We start from the raw sequence: 11,184 nt of genomic DNA, 5'->3' as shown, positions 1-11,184 counted from the left end.
GAAAAAGTTGTCCGAACTGACTTTTTCTATAGAAAAAGTTGTCCAAACTGACTTTTTCTATAGAAAAAGTTGTCCGAACTGACTTTTTCTATAGAAAAAGTTGTCCGAACTGACTTTTTCTATAGAAAAAGTTGTCCGAACTGACTTTTTCTATAGAAAAAGTTGTCCGAATTGACTTTTTCTATAGAAAAAGTTGTCCGAATTGACGTTTTCAATAGAAAAAGTTGTCCGAATTGACTTTTTCTATAGAAAAAGTTGTCCGAATTGACTTTTAATATAGAAAAAGTTGTCCGAATTGACTTTTTCTATAGAAAAAGTTGTCCGAATTGACTTTTTCTATAGAAAAAGTTGTCCGAATTGACTTTTTCTATAGAAAAAGTTGTCCGAATTGACTTTTTCTATAGAAAAAGTTGTCCGAATTGACTTTTTCTATAGAAAAAGTTGTCCGAATTGACTTTTTCTATAGAAAAAGTTGTCCGAATTGACTTTTTCTATAGAAAAAGTTGTCTGAATTGACTTTTTCTATAGAAAAAGTAGTCCGAGTTGAGTTTTTCTGTGGAAAAAGTTGTCCGAATTGACTTTTTCCATAGAAAAAGTTGTCGGAATTGACTTTTTCTATAGAAAAAGTTGTTCGAATTGACTTTTTCTATAGAAAAAGTTGTTCGAATTGACTTTTTCTATAGAAAACGTGGTCCGAATTGACTTTTTCTATAGAAAACGTGGTCCGAATTGACTTTTTCTATAGAAAAAGTTGTCCGAATTGACTTTTTCTATAGAAAAAGTTGTCCGAATTGACTTTTTCTATAGAAAAAGTTGTCCGAATTGACTTTTTCTATAGAAAAAGTTGTCCGAATTAACTTTTTCCATAGAAAAAGTTGTCCGAATTGACTTTTTCTATAGAAAAAGTTGTCCGAACTGACTTTTTGTATAGAAAATTTAGCTAAATTCCCTTTTGTTGGCGTTTTTTTATTGTTGGACTGCAGAATTTTACATCTTTGTGTTTATTTCCCTTTTTCTATAGAAAATTTGTCTTAAAGGGCTTTTCTATAAAAAAAGTTGTCCGAATTGACCTTTTTTGTTCGAAAGGACTTTGTCTATACAAAAAGTAGTGTGAATTGACTTTTTCTATAGAAATGTTTGTCCGAATTGAGTTTTCTATGGAAAAATTTGTCTTTTCTATGGAAAAATTAGTCTGAATTGTCTCTTTTCTATAGAAAACGATTTCTAGATTGACTTTTTCTATAAAAATGTTGGGTAAATTGATTTTTCTACGAAAAAATTTGTCCAAATTGACGTTTTCTATAGAAAAGGTTCACATTTCCAATACAAAAGGTTGTCCGAATTGAGTTTTTCTATAGAAAAAGTTGTCCTAACTGAATTTTTCTACTTGAAAAGTTGGCTGAATTGACTTTTTCCATAGAAAAAGTAGTCCGAATTGCTTTTTCTATAGAAAAAGTTGTCCGATTTGACTTTTTCTGTAGAAAAATTTTCTGAATTTACTTTTTCTATAAAAAACGTTGTCCGAATTGACTTTTTCTATAGAAAAAGTTGTCCGAATTGATTCTTTCTATAGAAAAAGTTGTCCGAACTGACTTTTTCTATACAAAAAGTTGGCTGAATTGACTTTTTCTATAGAAAAAAATTTCTGGATTGTTTCTTTTCTATAGAAAAAAATGTCTGATTTGATTTTTCTTTAGAAAAACTTGGCTGAGTTGACTTTTTCTACAGAAAAATTTCGCTAAATTGATTTTTCTCTAGAAAAACTTGGCAAGATTGATTCTTTCTCTAGAAAAAAATTGTCTAAATTGACTTTTTCTATAAAAAAATTTGCTGAATTAAATTTTTCTAGAGAGAAAGTTGATTGAATTGACTTCTAAAGAAAATTTAATATTTTGCTACTATACACTGTGCCATACGAATTAAAACAATTACATAATGTAAATACATATGTATGTATGTCATGGCGGCTACCATCGAATCCCGTGAGAGTCCTTAATAGCCAATCATTAAAAATAACGACACGAGATATAAAACAGTTTTTTTAAATTAGTTGTTATTCGCTTAACTTCAATCGGAAGCAACGGTTTAAAAATGTCTAAATTCCTAACAATTTATTATTACACCAGTTTAGTGGTGGGCTTAACAAATTTACGTTACGACTGCAAATCGAAAATTGTTGATTTATATGATTGGCCTACCATCATATACTCGGCGGGGTTAAATTTTATTTGCCTATTACTGCAACCAATTACCGTATTCTACTCCAGTAAAGTGTCCTACTATTGCGATGAATTTGGTCCGCTGGTTATATTCAAAACTTTATTGATTATTACATACGCTGTGGCTTATTCGTCGATCATATGTTTATCTTGGCTAAAACGTAAGCAAGTTCATCAGCTGTATTACAAATATTTGGCAATTAGTCGTAGGTATTTCACGGAGCAACTGTTAAACGAAAACTACGAGTTGGTTCAGCGGGCCCAATATATTTTCTTGAAGAAATTCATTTCGTCTCTATGTAGAATGACTGCGCTCTATTTGAATCTCTATCTTCAGTACGATGGGGAGCAATGTGAATATGTGCAAAGTTCTTTGTACATCGCAATAAGTTTATATTACGGTATAATAAATATGCAACAGCTGATTGTGGATATAAATGTGATATCGGGACTTTTAATTATTGATTTGTGTTTGAATATTCTTAGTCGGAATTTGAAAGAAGTTGAACGTGATGTATGCCTAATGAACGAAGCATGGAAAGCTAATGAAGGCTCTTCGAGACAATCGCGAGAAAATCAAAACTTTCTTCATAAAAAATGGCGTCGAAATTTAAATCGTTCCATTACGTATATTGCACGAGAAGTCATGCATCTTCAAAGTGTGGCCAAGAATCATTTGGAGATCTATGAAATCCCTATGTTATTATTACTTCTGGCCACCTTCATAAGTCTCATCTATATGATGTTCAATATTATGGTCTATATATTGAATTATAAATATGTGCAACCATCCGTGTTGTTGATTTTTATGTTTATTTTGTTGTCAACTATAAGTAATGTCATGATATTCTTCAATATTTGTGAGTCCCTTCAGCGAACCTACTCACGAATGATCCAACAAGTTTATCGCATTGGAATATATGCTTCATTGGGCGGTGGTGGATATGTGGTACGGGATCCTTTGGTGTTGAGTGTAAGTAAAAAAAGAATCATAAATGTAAAGCACACATAATTAGGAAAAAGTCAATTCAGCCAAGTTTTTCTATAGAAAAGTCAATCCAATTAAATTTTTCTTTAGAAAAAGTAAATTCAGCCCACTTTTTCCATAGAAAAAGTCAATTTAGGAAATTTTCCTAAAGAAAACGTCAATTCAGCCAACTTTTCCTGTAGAAAAAGCGATTTCAGGTATCCTTTTTTATAGAAAAAGTTAATTCGGAAAACTTTTTGTATTGAAAATGTGAACAATTTTTTACAGAAAGTCAATTCGACAAATTTTTCTATAGAAAAAGTCAATTCGGACAACTTTTTCTATAGAAAAAGTCAATTCGGACAACTTTTTCTTTAGAAAAAATCAATTCGGACAAGTTTTTCTATAGAAAAAGGCACTGTGGCTAACTTTTTCTATAGAAAATGTCATTTCGGCCAATTTTTCTATAGGAAAAGTCAAGTCGGACAACTTTTTCTATAGAAAAAGTCAATTCGGACAACTTTTTCTATAGAAAAAGTCAATTCGGACAACTTTTTCTATAGAAAAAGTCAATTCGGGCAACTTTTTCTATGGAAAAAGTCAATTCGGACAACTTTCTCTATAGAAAAAGGCACTGTGGCTAACTTTTTCTATAGAAAAAGTCATTTCGGCCAATTTTTCTATAGAAAAGTCAATTCGGACAACTTTTTCTATAGAATAAGTCAATTCGGACAACTTTTTCTATAGAAAAACTCACTTCGGCCAACTTTTTCTATAGAAAAAGTCACATAGAAAAAGTCACTTCGGCTATTTCTTTCTATAGAAAAAGTTAGCCGAAGTGAGTTTTTCTATAGAAAAAGTTGTCCGAATTGACTTCGGCCAACTTTTTATATAGAAAAAGTCCCTTCGGCCAACTTTTTCTATGGAAAAAGTCACTTCGGCCAACTTTTTCTATGGAAGAAGTCACTTCGGCAGATTTTTTCTATAGAAATAGTCAATTCAGCCAATTTTTTCTATGGAAAAAGTCCATTTGGCCAATTTTTTCAATAGAAAACGTCACTTCGGCCAAATTTTTCAATAGAAAAAGTCACTTCGGCCAAATTTTCCTATAGAAAAAGTCACTTCGGCCAATTTTTTCTATAGAAAAAGTCACTTCGGTCAACTTTTTCTTCAGAAAAAATAAGTTTGAGTTTGAGTTCAGTCGTTGTCGAGAACAGACGTTTAGCCACGCGTAGTTATTTCTTTAACTTTAAACTGCATAAAAATATCTTTTGAAGATGACAACCCCACCAAATACATTGTGTGCTAAATGTTTCAAACCTGCTAATTCAAATTATATTTCGTGCCACATCTGTAAAGCAAAATACCATTTTATTTGTGTTCAATTGGATGCAAGTAAACTTGGTGGAGTGTTTAATGATTATAAAAATCTTGTTTTTAACTGCGAAGATTGTCTCAATGTCTCTGCACAAATGCTCTCCATGATCTCACTAATTTCTCAGGATTTAAGAGAAGTTAAAGAGTCCGTTTTACTCTCAATTTCTGGTGATGTGAAAGAGTTAAAAGATAAGTTCGTTGAACTATCAATTAACCTTGAAAAATTGTCCAAACATAAAATGCATTCTGCTGCTAATGTTGCTGTTTCAAATACAACAAATGGGAATAATAGTAATGAGTACAACCGTCAACCTAATGATCCAGAGCGGAGCGTGATTCAACATACACATCAACATGAGGGTGATGCTGCTTCTTCCGTTTCTCATCCAACATTTATGTCGGATGTTAGATCGAACGCGTATGAGTCTGAATGGATGGATGTTAATAGACGTAAGCGAAGAAATAGAATAATTGCAGTGGTAACAACACATCTGCTGATCTAAATGTTGTGCCTAAGAAGAAATATTTACATTTGTCATCATTTCACACAAGTGTGACGTCAGATCAAATTTTAGCGTATGTTGTAAAGAATACAAATATAGATAAACAACACTTAGAATGCACATTACTGGTGAAAAAAGATGTTGATGTTAATACACTTAGGCATGTTAATTTCAAAATTGGCGTTTCCCCAAGTTATTATGCTGATCTTACAAATGCTTCTTTGTGGCCTGTGAATGTTAGTATTCGGCCGTTTGTTTTTTTCCAAAGGAAACCAGCAACGTTGTCGGAGATGTAATAAACAATAATTCTGAATTAAATATCTACTATCAAAATGTTTCTGGAATGCGATCAAAATGTCGCTCTTTATTTAATTTTTCTACACAGTCTGAGTATCATGTATTTATAATTGTTGAAACTTGGCTAAATCCCGATTTTTATAATGGGGAACTTTTTGATCCTAATGAATTTAATGTATATCGAAAGGATAGATCTTTGGAAGCCACAGGGTTTTCTCGTGGAGGAGGTGTTCTCATAGCTGTTAAGAGGCGATTAAATTCATTTATATGCAATAATATTCAAATTGATAATGTCTTAGATCAAATTTTTGTTCGTATTTTTTTAACCGATAAGAGTTTTTGTTTCGGAGTTTCTTATATTCCTCCTAATAGTAGTTATGACATTTATTCTCAGCATATAAATAACATTACATCTATGTATGAGAAATTGGATTCAAGTTCTAAACTTTGTATATTTGGAGATTTCAATTTACCGAATATTATTTGGTCGTTCAATGATGGTGTGTCTACGCCTTCAAACATAAATAAGGATTATGAAATTAATTTCATAATCAGTATTGATTTAACACAAATTAATTCAATTTTTAATAAATTACATAAAATTTTAGATTTATTTTTCATTCCATCTGATATGAAATATGCTTTATATGAATGCTTGCATCCATTTTCTCCTACTACTGTCCATCATTTGCCAATATCAATAAGAATTGATAATTTTGTATTCTTGAAAGATAAGAGGATTAATAATATTAAACAATATAATTTTAACGCTGTTGATTTTGATGCGCTAAATTTATGTATTCAGGATTTGGATTGGATTTCGGGTTCTGTAAATCTTAATGCAACTGAAAGTTATGAATATTTCTTACAAGTGCTTTATGACATATTCGATCGTTTAATTCCAAAAAAATCTATTAAATATTACTCTCATCCTTGGTATAACAAACGTTTAAAACAGTTAAAAAATCGAAGAAATAAATTATATAAAAAATATATGAATTCATCTGATGAGGAAATTTTTCGCCAATATAACTTGTGTCAAAAAGAATTTAATTTTTTAAATAAATTTCTATATGGTCAGTATATTCAGAGAATGGAAAATGATATCAAATCTAATCCAAAACATTTTTGGAAGTTTATTCAATCAAAAAAACAAACTCTCGATGTTCCTTCCTCGATGTCTTATCAGGGGAGTAATTCAAATCTTCCTCAAGAAATTGTTGAATTTTTTGCACGATTTTTTAAATCGAACTTTAATAATACTGAATGCAATTTAGATTTTGCCAGTAATATGGGCTCTATTATATTTTCTAATTCAAATCTTAGTAACATTACATTATCGAATATTGATATCCTTAGTGGCATTAATAAAATTAAAAGTTCAAAAAAGTTGGATGCAGATGGACTATCATCTTTCATAGTTAAAGCATGTGCTCAGTCTCTAACTGTACCTCTCAGGGATATTTTCAATAAATCTTTATCTGAGGGGATGTTTTTGGATAGATGGAAATTCACATTTGTTAGCCCGATTTTCAAAAAAGGTTGCAGAGAGAATGTAACATCCTATAGATCTATTGCAAAAATCACTGTTGTTGCTAAAATCTTTGAAAATATTATACATGATAAATTAAGCTTTTTCTTCAATCCTGTTATTATACCACAGCAGCATGGTTTTTATAAAGGTAGATCAACAATTTCTAATTTAGCTGTTTTTGTGGAATACTGCCTGTCGTCTTTTGCTTCGGGTTACCAAGTTGAAGCGATATATACGGATATTTCTAAGGCATTTGACACTATTTCTCATTCTTTGCTGTTGAATAAACTGTATAATTTAGGCATTCATTCCTCATGTTTAAATTGGTTTAAGTCATATCTATATAATCGGAAATGTGTGGTAAAAATAGGTGAATATGAGTCAATGGCATACTTTCAAACGTCTGGCGTTCCTCAAGGAAGCATCCTTGGACCCTTACTGTTTAGTATATTTATCAATGATATTCATACTTGCTTTGAACATACAGAATTCTTACTGTATGCTGATGACTTGAAGATTTATTTGAAAGTTAATTCAATAATGGATTCTTTTAAACTTCAAAATGATCTTAATAATCTTAATCGATGGTGTTGCCAAAACAATTTAACTCTCAATGTTGATAAATGTTTTCATCTCAGTTTCTATCGTTCTAGAAATCCAATTCAACTTACATTTATGATTGGTAGTCACAATTTGAATAAAGTTGATGAAAAAGATGACTTAGGAATTCTTTTTGATCATAAGCTTTCGTTTACCCCTCACATTGATTCATTAATACCTAAAGTGTATTCTTTACTCGCTTTTGTTAAACGTAATTCTGCTGAGTTTAGAGATCCTTATACGTTAAAACTCCTGTATACTTCTTTTATCCGATCTAAATTAGAATACGGATCCATTATTTGGAGTCCCTATACTAAAATTCAAATAAACCGTTTGGAAAAAATACAAAGAAAATTTATTAAATATGCCTTATCGAATATTAATTTCACTCAGCCTTTTCCAAGTTACGAGTCCCGTTGTCTCCTCATTCATTTGGATATATTGGAGTGGAGAAGAAAATTGCATTCCATGATTTTTATCTATGACATTGTCAACTATAGTATTGATTGCTCTTGTCTTTTGGAAAAAATTACCTTCAACGTGCCAATACGACATCTTCGGAACTTTAACATGTTTCATATTGATTGTCATCGATCCAATTATACCTTAAATAGCCCTATAAATAGGGCATTAATAAACTATAACAATCTTAATCGATCCTGCCTTATTGAATTTAGCGCATCAAAAAACACTTTCAAAGAAACTTTAAAAAGATTTTTATTGTAATTCCCTTTCTTATGTATGTATATAACAAGTAAATTATATGTACATTTTATTTTTAGTCCTAGTCTGTAAGGAACATTGTTCTATAGACTATTATGAAATAAAGAAAGAAAGAAATAACTTCGGCCAATTTTTTCTATAGAAAAAGTCACTTCGGCCAACTTTTTCTATGGAAAAAGTCACTTCGGCCAAATTTTTCTCTAGAAAAAGTCACTTTGGCACACTTTTTTTAAAGAAATAGTCACTTCGGCCAATTTTTATACCCTCAGCCTTTAGGCTAAAGAGGGTATTTACACTTTGATACGACCAAAAATGTGCCTCATCGAAATAATGGTTTTAGACCCCAAGTATGTTTGTACGATATCCGTTTCAGACAATTTTGAGTAGATCTAGCAATGTCCGTCCGTCTGTCTGTCTGTCTGGCTGGCTGGTGCGCACGATAACTCTCGAACGGATCAATCGATTCGGTTGAAATTTTGGGTATCGAAATATTTTGTCCAGATTTGATTTAAGTTCAAGGATGGGTTATATCGGTCCACTCCTTCCGGTACCTCCCCCACAAAAGTTCGAAAATGTTCGGAAAATTTGTGCACACGATAACTCTTGAAGTTAGAAACCGATTTGGTCCATACTTTGCACATCCTGAAATGTGTACCAGACTTAGATAAGGTTTCAATATGGACTCAATCGGTCCACTCCTTCGGGTACCTCCCACACAAAATTTCGGAAAAGTTCAGTTTAGGGCCATCTTTCGAATCGCTTTAATTTTTGTTTTATCAACTTGTATTCACTGCCCCCCATACGACGGTACAAGTTTTATTAGGGGCAAGTCCATACTTCCTGAGAAAATAGCATGAAAGTTGCAAAGAACCGCTATGACACCGTGTGAGGTGGTTGGATCGCAAGATAACTCTAGAACGGATCTTCCGATTTGGTCCAACATTTGGACTTAGTAATATTTTGTCCAAACATAGTTTAAGTTCGAAGATAAGCCATATCGGTCCACTCCTTCAGGTACCTCCCCCACAAAAGTTCAAAAATGTTCGGAAAAATTGTTCGTACGGTAGCTTTTGAAGGGAGTGGCCGAATTGGTCCATACTTTACACATCCTAATATATCTACCAGATATAGATCAGGTTCAAATATGGACTATATTTGTCCACTCCATCCGGTACCTCCCACACAAAATTTCTGATAAGTTCACTTTAAGACCTGATATCGAATTACTTTGATTTTTGTTAAAGCAACTTGCATTCGCTGCCTCAATTACGATGGTAAACGTTTTTTTAGGGGGCAAGTCCATACTTCTTGAGCAAACTGCCTGAAGGGTGTAAAAACCCCATAGGCACCATATGTAGTGCTGTAGTGCCTGGAGATCCACTTCCATAATGGTCAATGTCGATCAATTCCTTTTAGTATCTCCTCCGCAAAATTTTTGCTCTTTAATCCTATCAACATTTTTGTCGGTTCAAAAACCCCTTTAATACATACATTTTTTGGGAAATAATTGTTTCAATATACACAGGCTGAGGGTATTTCTCTGTCGGCAAAGCCGACTGATACTTTTTTACTTGTTTTATATAGAAAAAAAAATCAGCCAAATAATAGTCACTGTCCACTGTGTATCTTCTTTTTCTCATCTAATCGATAGAAAATTAAAAATCACTTAAATTTTGCTGCATATAATAAATGCCACAATGATAGCAATCGACACCCCCGCAGGGACTCCCAAGTTGCCAGTCATTAAAAAATAATGGCAGAATAAGATTAGGGTGAGTTTTTTGTTCAATTAGTTACTCGTTTAGCTCCATGGAAAGTGGTTAAACATGGTTAAATTTTTAACTATTTGTTATTACGCAAGTTTAGTGGTGGGTTTAACAAATCTACGCTATGACCACAAGACCGAAATTGTTGAGCTATATCATTGGCCAACTATCATTTATTCGGCCGTCTTGAATGTGCTGTTTGTTCTACTGCAACCAATGTCGGTGTTATACTCCAGTAACGTTTCCTTTCACTGTGAAAAATTTGGTCCAGTGGTTGTAATGAAGATTCTAATGGGTGTTGCATACATTTTGGCCTACTCATCGATCATCTGTTTGTCTTGGCTGAAACGTAAACAGATTCATCAGCAGTATTATGAATATATGGGCCTGACACGTCGCTATTTCACAGAGGAAATGTTAGTCGATAACTACGAGTTGGTGAAGCATGCCCAATATATATTCTTGAAGAAGTTCATCTCATCGCTGTTTAAAATGATTGTCCTCTATTTGGACATCTATCAGCACTACTTCGAGATAAATTGCGAATATGTGCAAAATACTTCGTACATTGCCATAAGTTTATATTACGGACTTATAGGTATACAACAGCTGATTGTCGATGTAAATGTCATACTGGGCCTGTTACTTATCGATCTGAGTCTTGGTATGCTAAGCCATAACTTGACGGAAGTTGAACGTGATATTTACCTAATGAATAAGGCAAGGAAAATATTTCACCCTTCAGAAAATCAACGATTTCTCCATGAAAAATGGCGTCAACATTTGAATCGTTCCATTGAGCATATTGCACGAGAGGTTATGCATCTTCAAAGAGTAGCCAGGAACCACTTGTATATTTACGAAATTCCGATGTTATTTTTACTCCTGGCCGTCTTCATAAGTCTCATCAATATGATGTTTAATATTTTGTCCTATTTGGGGAGTTTGGAAACTATCGATCCGTTCAGTTTATTATTTTATCTCTTCGTTACGGTATCGAATATTAGTAATGTCTTGATTTTCTATAATATTTGTGAGTCGCTGCAGAATACCTACAACCGAATTATTCATCAAGTTTATCGCATTGGAATATATGCTTCAGTGGGCAGTGGAGGTAGCGTCGAACGAGATTCATTGGTGTTGAGTGTAAGTATGAAGAGTTCGCTTTGCTAAGCTAAACCAAAGTACATTCAGGGAA

This window comes from Musca autumnalis, unplaced genomic scaffold, assembly GCF_047663935.1.
Source record: "Musca autumnalis isolate F117 unplaced genomic scaffold, ASM4766393v1 scaffold_3, whole genome shotgun sequence".
Taxonomy (NCBI): Eukaryota; Metazoa; Arthropoda; class Insecta; order Diptera; family Muscidae; genus Musca; species Musca autumnalis.
Note: the sequence above shows the minus strand (reverse complement) of the source record.